Genomic DNA, 9,271 nt, shown 5'->3' with positions numbered 1-9,271 from the left:
GACTCTGAGCGTCTCGGCTGGTCGAGACCGCCTCCTACCGGTCGGGGGGCGCTGTGCGCAGGCGGGAGGGCGGAAGGCAGGGCCCGGCGGCCTGAGCCACGGGCGACTCCTGCCTGTGATTGGTCGGCACGTCTGCACCTCAAGGGAGGGTCTCGGGGAGGCGGAAACTGGTTTGTGGCTTCGGTGCGCTCTCTAGGCTCACTCAGCTGGACGTGTGGGTCCCCGTCTGAGAAGCGCGGCTGAATTAAAAAACTGTTAGGGGAAGGAGAAATAAAGTTCCATTGCTCTTAATGAGAAGAATCCCAAGGCATTCCAAACCTAGTTACCCGCACGAGTTTAAAACAAACAAACAAACAAACAACCCCCTGGAAAATGAAATTAGGAGTCGTTTAAAAGGTTTAGAACGGAGTTTGTATATAAAGCTTAGTCATGAGATGCGGGGTGGTTATTTTTCCCCTGAAGGGAAGGAGAAGGTGTTGAAAGGTGAATCAACAGTGGAATAGATGGATTTACTTTATTATTATTATTATTATTATTATTATTATTATTATTATTATTATTATTATTTACTTAAACCTTCGTCCGTTTGGTCTCATATGTATACACGAAAATGGTTTTTCACATTTCTTCCTGCCAGTTTGTAAGGTTTAACCGTAACCATGGTTATCTTGTCTATTTCTCCTCCTTTTTAAAACTTCTCTTATGAAATGGTTTGTCATATTTTTCCTCCGCTGTGTAAGAAGTTTCTTATTCCATTTTCTCTAATGTTCTGTAAGTTTATGAATGTGCTTAGTTTGATGCTTACTCTTTCATGGGTGTGTATCCATGTAACCTTGACCCACACACATCAAGATGCCTACCAGTCCCCTCGCGGGAACTCTCCCATTGTATTTCCATCAGAACAGTGCCTGCCTTCCTCACAATTGGGCTCACTGTTTTCTCATCTACCACAAATGGAGTTTTCCTGTTTTTCAGCTTTATATAAATTTACTTCTGTAATCATAATGAACTCTTGTGATTTTGCTGATTCACCCAGCATGTTTTTGTGATTTATCTATGTGGCTAGTCTGATATTTTAAAAATATTTCTTATATAGTTCTTTCACATCCTTTCCCCCTCCCTTTGGTGAGCATTGGAACAGCCATCACTCTGGAGAGTGTCTCCTTCCTAACCTGACCCTAAAATACATTTGGATTCCATTTAATTCCATTTTGCACTGATAACACCTTCATACAAGCTACCACATCTCTGGCAACAGACATATAGCACAGTCTTTGTCTAGGCTTACTGGTATAGGGCTCCTAAAACCCTTAGCTTTTCTGGGAAATAATACCTTTTGTTATTTCTAGGGCATACTTGGTGCCCAAGGATAATGTGATGGTTTGAATGAGAATGAGAATGGCCCTATAGAATCATAGTTGAATGCTTACTCACCAGGGAGTGGAACGTTTGAGAAGGATTGGGAGGTGTGACCTTGTTGGAGCAGTTGTGTCACTGGGTGTGGGCTTTAAGATTTCAAAAACCCATGCCAGGCCCAGTGTCTTTCTCTCTCTGTCATCTCCTCCTCCAACCCCTCACCCCCATCTTTGACAAGGATCAGTATGTAACTGTCACTTACTACTCTAGTGCCATGCATGCCTGCCTGCCACCACACTCTTCACCATGATGATAATGAACTAACCTTTGGATGCTGTAATCAAATCCCAGTTAAATGCTTTCTTCTATAAATTGTGCCTCTTCACAGTAAATGATGTGTAAATAAATCATGTAAATGATGGTGGGGACCTAGATAACTTAGTGTGAGAGCTGATCACTTAACCAACCCAGTGATAAGAATATGAGAACTTTTGTGTTCCTGAGGAGGAGGAAGGGACCAGGGATACACACACACACACACACACACACACACACACACACACACACACACACAGCACACACACACACCACTAATGTGCTTCAGTAGAAATATGGAGTTGAAAAAAATAATACTTATTTAGTAGGCTTACTTTTCCCTTAGAATTAATTTTGGAATAGTTTGAAATTGTGCTAGGTTTATATTATATTGACAGTGTCTTGGACACAGAACTCAATTGACCAATAAAGAGTTCTATAGTTATATTTAGGAGTTCTAAGGCTAGTGTTGTTCCTGCTTGGAAAACCACCACTGTGTTTAAAGAGAGGAAAAAGAGCTCTGGGTGGTTGTGTGGTGGTTTGAATGAAAATGGCCCCCATAGATTCATAGGGAGTGGCAATATTGTGAGGTGTCGACTTGTTGGAGGAAGTGTGTTTCTGGGGGTGAGCTTTGAGATTTTGAAACTCCAGCCAGACTCAGTGGCTCACACTCTCTCTTCCCGCAGACTGCCACTACAGGTGTAAAACTCCAGCATGTCTGCCTACCTGCTACCATGCTCCCTGCCATACTGACAATGGACTAAACTTCTGAATTATTTCCCAGCCCCAATTAAATGCTTTCCTTTATAAGAGTTGCTGTGGCAATGGTGTTTCATCACAGCAACAAAACCCTAAGACAGGGAATCTAAATGAAATGCTGTTTTCCTAGCAGTCATGGCAGAATTTTGACAATGGTGAAAGCTCTAGTGTGTGGGTTGTTAGTGACATCATGACACTATAGTTAGCCTGGCTATATGGTTAAGGAGAGGGATAATGAAAACCTGGCCCTTAAGGGGACACCTATATGAACATCACTATGGAAATTTTGGAAAACTCCAGCATTAAAACAGAACATGTTGATGTACGTAAGAGGAACTAACTTGGGCATAAAGTACAGTTGTTTAGACCTGTAGTCTCTACTTGGGAGGTAGAAGCTGGAAAATTGCTTGACCCTGGCAATCTGAAACCAGTATGGACAACCTTAACTCAAAGGAGGGAAAAAAAAAAGGCAAAACTGTAGCTTCAGAAGGTGGCTGGAATTTACCAATGGATATAACTATAAACTTGTTCATCTGATTTCTGAACTGATCCAAATGAGTTGAGGGATTATGTTACAGGGAGCCCAATAGAGATGACCACATAAACATAGTTTATAACCAATTAGAAGTCTTTATTCCAAATGACCAGGACTACACTCAGGTTATTTAGGACCTAAGTGTAATCCTGAGCATATAGAGCAAAAGGCCTTTTAAAGACAAAAACCACATTGTGGTATCTCACTCTGCTGTTCCCAGAGGATATTTGTACAAGCAGACAGTTTAACAGAAGCTAAGGTAAGTTAGCTGGAGCATCATGAATTCAGGTTCCTAGACTAGAGTTGGGTAATTTCCCACTGAATTCTCCATCAGGGAGATCAAATTCTAGTTAAACCTGAAATGGCCTCAGGTTTGTCTTGCCCTGTCATACTTATAGTAATGAAAAAAATGGAGAATGCTATATCATTTCATCCTGTATTGCTGAGATACAAACTACTCCTAAAGACAGTTCTGGGAGTAGAAGAGACTGATGCATACACATTCCCTGCAGAGTTGCAGAACATAGCTGGTAGGTAGGACTGATTTGGACCAGAAGTGTTTTTTCCCCTTATTTTACTTATTTACCTGGTGTTTAAGGTTGAATCTAGAGTCTCAAGCATGCTCAGAAAGTCCTCTACCACTGAACTATATTCCTGACCTCTACCAACTTGTCTTGACAGAAAGAGACACTGAGTGAACAAGGCTTTACTTATCCCATAATGGATGCAAATAAAGAACTAGAAGACATTACATCAACGAGGACTTTCAAATTGCATTTCTTCAAACAAGGAACATGTTTGGATCCCATAGTTACAACAATGCACAGAGATGCTCTTTCAGGCCCAGTGCCAGAAATGGATACCATGGCAGAGTCTCTAAAGAGAATCAGGCCCCTGTGTCAGAAGAGGGAGCCTCTTATTTTTACCCCTTAAGGATGGGGTGAAGTTTACAGTAGCAGCTGGTGGCCAAGTTCTATGATTTCTATGCAGAATGAGTGTGGTATGATAACCTTAACATCAATACCCTTAGATGTTAACTCACTTGGTGTCTGCAGTGTCCCAGTGGGATGCCTGGCCCCTTCAGTGAGATGGGAAGAGCTGCTGTAAAGCAGAGGCTAGATGCTAACATTATTCCCTGTTGGGATGTAGGGTGGAAAAATCCTGTACCATCCTAACACCCTGAAAGTGGTGTGGAACAAGAGATTTCATCAAAGAATGACATGAAACCAGAAAGGAAGACATGTGCTCTGGAGACCACCCACAGGGCCAAATGTGAACTGGCAGACTGGAATGGCTACAGATTATCTGACCAGCCACACTGACCCTAGCATCCTAAGATGAAACCTCGGGAAACTTGAGAGCACAGAAGCTCCGATGAGGAAAGAGATGTATTCATTATTAAAGAACAGAGACATTTCAAGAAAGAGTAATCATCCTCCCTTAAAAATAGAAAAAAAGTGGGGGTGTCTATGTGCAGGTGGTATCCTGACAGGAATAGTTGGGGAACACAAGGAATAACCTGCAGGCCCTCCTTGGGTTGAAATCCCCAGGACAGTTAAAACTTCACCCCTTTCCTGTGGACTGGGAACTGCTGCTTCCAGTTCCTCCTGGGACTGAGGTCTGGTCCAACCTTCTAGACAGAGCATTATGGCTCTCTCTGTACCCCAAGTTCACTGACGATGAAGAAAGCATCCTATGCTTAAAATTTAACTCTGAAAGCCATAAAATGCCCACCACACAGTTTACCTTCTTACCCATTTTAGGTATAAAGTCCAGTTGTGTTAAGTACATCCACATTGTGTGTACTTTTGAGAACTCTACCTGACAAAATGAAAGTCTGTCAAACAACTTCTGACTCCTGACACCCCCAGCCTCTGGCAACTCCATTTTACTTTAATATATTTGACTACTGCGCACTAATTACTCAAACAATATGGAATAAAACTCTTTAAATATTTCTTTTAGTTCACATACATTTCTGTTCTATCAGTCAACAATACTCATTCAATGTTGAGATATCAAGTCTGTCTTCTAGGGAAGTGGCTTCAGACCTCCCCCTGCACCCCGTTAATTTATTTATACATTTTACATCCTGATCACAGTTCCCCTCTTCCCAATCCTCCCTTCACAAGCCTCTCCCTCATTCCCCCATTCTCCCTTCCCCATCTCCAGTGAGAAGGGGAAGCCCCACATCCCAGGAACCACCCCAACCTGGCACAACAAGTCAGTGCAGGACTAGGCACATCCTCTCCAACTGAGTCCAGACAAGGCAGCCCAGTAAGGGGAACAGGATCCACAGCAACAGGGCCAGCCCCTGCTCCAGTTGTTGGGGGACCTCCGTGAAATCCAATCTGCATATTTGCTATAGGGGGTCCTAGGTCCAGCCCATATGTGCTCTTTGGTTAGTGGTTCATTCTCTGAGGGCCCCCAAAATGTCCAAGTTAGTTGACTCTGTTGGTCTTCTTGTCGAGTTCCTATCCACTCCAGGTCCCTCAGTCCTTCCCTTAACTCTTCCACGAGACTCCCTGAGCTTTAATGTTTGGCTGTGGGTCTCTGCATCTTTTCAAGTCAGCTTCTGGGTAGAGCCTCTCAAAGGACAGTTATGCTAGGCTCCTGTCTGCAAGCATAGCAGAGTATCATTAATAGTGTCAGTTCGTGCCCATAGGATGGGTCTCAAGTTGGGCCAATCATTGGTTAGCCATTCCCTCAGTTTCTGCTCTTTGTCCCTGCACATCTTGTACACGGGACACATTTTAAGTCAAAGTTTTTGTAGGTGGGTTGCTGACCTTATTCCTCCACTGGGAGTCCTGCCTGGCAACAGGAGGTGGCCACTTCAGACTCCATATCTTTCATTCCTAGGAGTCTCAGGGAGAACCTCCATCATTGACTCCCTGGAGCACCCCCCCCCCAATTCTGTTAACTAGACCAGGCCTCTGTCCCTAGCTCTCCATACACCTGATCCCCCTTCCCCTCATCATCCCCTCTCTCTTCCAGTTCTTTCCCTCCATACACCTGCAGTGATCATTTTATTTCTCCTTTTGAGAGCTTCAAGCATCATCCCTTGGGCTTGCCTTATTATTTAGCTTCTTTGGGCCTATGGATTGTAGTTTGGTTATCTTTTACTTTATGACTAATATCCACTATAAGAGAGTACTACCATGCATGTCCATGTGGGTCTGAATTACCTCACTTAGAGTATTTTCTAGTTCCATCCACTTGTCTGCAAATTTCATGATGTTATTGTTTTTAATAGCCAAGTAGTATTCCATTGTGTAAATGAACCATATTTTCTTTATCTATTTATCAGTTGAGGGACATCTGGGTGGTTTACAGTTGCTGGCTATTATGAATAAAGCTGTTATGAACATAGCTGAGCAAGTATCCTTGTGGGATGATGGAACATATGTTGGGTATATGTCTAGAAGAGTATAGGTGGGTCTTGAGGTAGAACTTTCCCCAATTTTCTGAGATGTTGCCAAATTGATTTCCAGAGTGGTTGTGCAAATTTTTATTCTCACCAGGAATAAAGAAGTGTTCCCCTTGCTCCACATCTTTGCCAACATGTGCTATCACTTGAGTTATTGATCTTAGCCATTCTAATAGGTGTAAGGTGGAATCTCAAGAGTTGTTTTAACTTGTATTTTCCTAATGAGTAAGGATGTTGTACATTTAAGTGTTTCTCAGCAACTAGAGAATAATTGGGTAATTTGGTTTGTTGGTGTCTAACTTCTTGACTTCTTAATTAGCCCTCTATCGGATATAGGGTTGTTGAAGATCTTTTCCTATTTTGGAGACTGTTGCTTTGGCCTATTGATGGTGGCTTCAGACTTGTTATTTATTTTTTAAAATTTCTTAAATTTTTTACAATCCAGTCATTAGCCCATTCGGGGTCTGCCCTCCCAAATTTCCTCATCCCATTATTTCTCTGTCTCCAAGAGGATGTCCCACCTCTCCCAAACCCTACCCCACCCAACAATTCCTCCCTACTGCCCGGGCTTCAAGTCTCTAAAAGGTTAGGCACATCTCTCACTGAGGCTGGATCAGGCAGTCCTCTGCTGTATATGTGTTGTGGGCCTCAGATCAGCTAGTGTATGCTGCCTGTTTGGTGGCTCAGTGTCTGAGAAATCTTAGGGGTCCGGGTTATTTGAGACTGCTGGTCTTCCTATGGGATCACCCTCCTCCTCAGCCTTTTCCAGCCTTTCCCTAATTCAACCATAGGGGTGTGCAGCATCTGTCCATTGTTGAGTAGGACCAATAGGCAGGACCAATTCTGGGTTAGAGTTTTGACTTTGGGATGACAACCCCATCCCTCCACTTGATGCCCTATCTTTTTAATAGAGGTAGACTCTTCGAGTTCCCTTTTTCCACTGTTGGGCATTTCATCTAAGGTCCCTCCTTTTGAGTCCTGAGAGTCTCTCATCTCCCAGGTCTCTGGTACATTCTAGAGCACCCCCTACCTCCTACTACCCAAGGTAGCATATTTTCATTCATTCTGCTGGCCCTCAGGGCTTGTCTCCTGTCCCTGCCACCAATGCCTGATTATGTTCACCCTTTCCCCTCCCCCTCCACCCTGGAACCCAGGTCCCTCCCTCCCTCTGTTTTCCATGATTGCTTTCTTCTCCTTCCCAAGTGGGACTGAAGAATCCTCACTTGGGCCCTTTGGCTTGTTAACCTTCTTGAGTTTTGTGGATTGCATCTTAGGTATTCTGTCCCCACCCTTTTTTTGCTAATATACATTTATTAGTGAGTACATACCATACATGTTCTTTTGGGTCTGAGTTACCTCACTCAGCATGGTATTTCCTAGTTCCATTTATTTGCCTGCAAAATGCATGATTCTTAATAGCTGAATAGTATTCCACTGTGTAAATGAACCCCATTTTCTGTATCCATTCTTCCCTTGTAGGACATCTGGGTTGTTTCTAGCTTCTGGCTATAACTGATAAGGCTACTATGAACATAGTGGAGCACGTGCCCCTGTGGTATGGTGGGGCATCTTTTGGGTATATGCCCAAGAGTTGTATAGCTGGGTCTTCAGGTAGATCTATTTCCAATTTTCTGGAATTCAATCTGGAGGTTCTCAGAGTGGTTGTACCAGTTTGCAGTCTCACCAGCAATGGAGGAATGTTCTTCTTTCTCCACATCCTTGCCAGCATGTGCTGTCACCTGAGTCTTTGATCTTAGCCATTCTGATTGGTGGAAGGTAGCATCTCAGGGTACTTTAGATTTGCATTTCCCCAATCTCTAAGGACCTTGAACAATTCTTTAATTTCCTGGCCATTCAAGATTCCTCTGTTGTGAATTATGTTTATTTCTATATCCCATTTATTTGACTGGGTTGTTTTGTTATTTGGAGGTTAGTGTCTAACCAAAATATGTAAATAAAAGCTTAGGATCACTCTTTTTTATTTTTCTTTTTTTATCAGATATTTTCTTCATTTACATTTCAAATGCTATCTCCAAAGCCCCCTATACCCTTCCCCTGACATGCTCCCCAACCCACCCACTCCCAATTCCTGGTCCTGGTTTTCTCCTGTACTGGAGCATATGATCTTCCCAAGACCAAGGGACTCTCCTTCCATTGATGGATGACTAGGTCATCTTCTGCTACATATGCAACTAGAGACACAGCTCTGGGGGCGGGGTACTGGTTAGTTCATATTGTTGTTCTTTCTATAGGGTTGCAGACCTCTTTAGCTCTTTGGGTACCTTCTCTACCTTCTTCATTAGGGGCCCTGTGTTCCATCCAATAGTTGACTGTGAGCATCCACTTCTGTATTTGCCAGTCACTGGCATAGCCTCACAAGAGAGAGCTATGTCAGGGTCCTGTCAGCAAAATCTCTCTGGCATATGTTATAGTGTCTGGGTTTGGTGGTTGTATATGGGATGGATCCCTGGGTAGGGCAGTCTCTGGATGGTCCTTCTTTCCGTCTCAGCTCTGAACTTTGTCTCTGTAACTCCTTCCATAGGTACTTTGTTCCCCATTCTAAGAAGGAACGAAGTATCCCCACTTTGGTCTTCCTTCTTCTTCAGTTTCATGTGTTTTGCAAATTGTATCTTGGATATTTTAAGTTTCTGGGCTAATATCCGATTATCAGTGAGTGCATATCATGTGTGTTCTCTTGTGATTGGGTTGCCTCACTAAGGATGATATCCTCCAGATACATCCATTTGCCTAAGAATTTCATGAATTCATTGTTTTTAACTGCTGAGTAGTACTCCATTGTGTAAATGTACCACATTTTCTGTATCCATTCCTCTATTGAGGGACATCTGGGTTCTTTCCAGCTTCTGGCTATTATAAAT

Source organism: Mus pahari, chromosome 1, assembly GCF_900095145.1.
Source record: "Mus pahari chromosome 1, PAHARI_EIJ_v1.1, whole genome shotgun sequence".
Classification (NCBI taxonomy): Eukaryota; Metazoa; Chordata; class Mammalia; order Rodentia; family Muridae; genus Mus; species Mus pahari.
The sequence above is the reverse complement of the archived record's forward strand: the minus strand, read 5'-3'. Positions refer to the sequence as shown.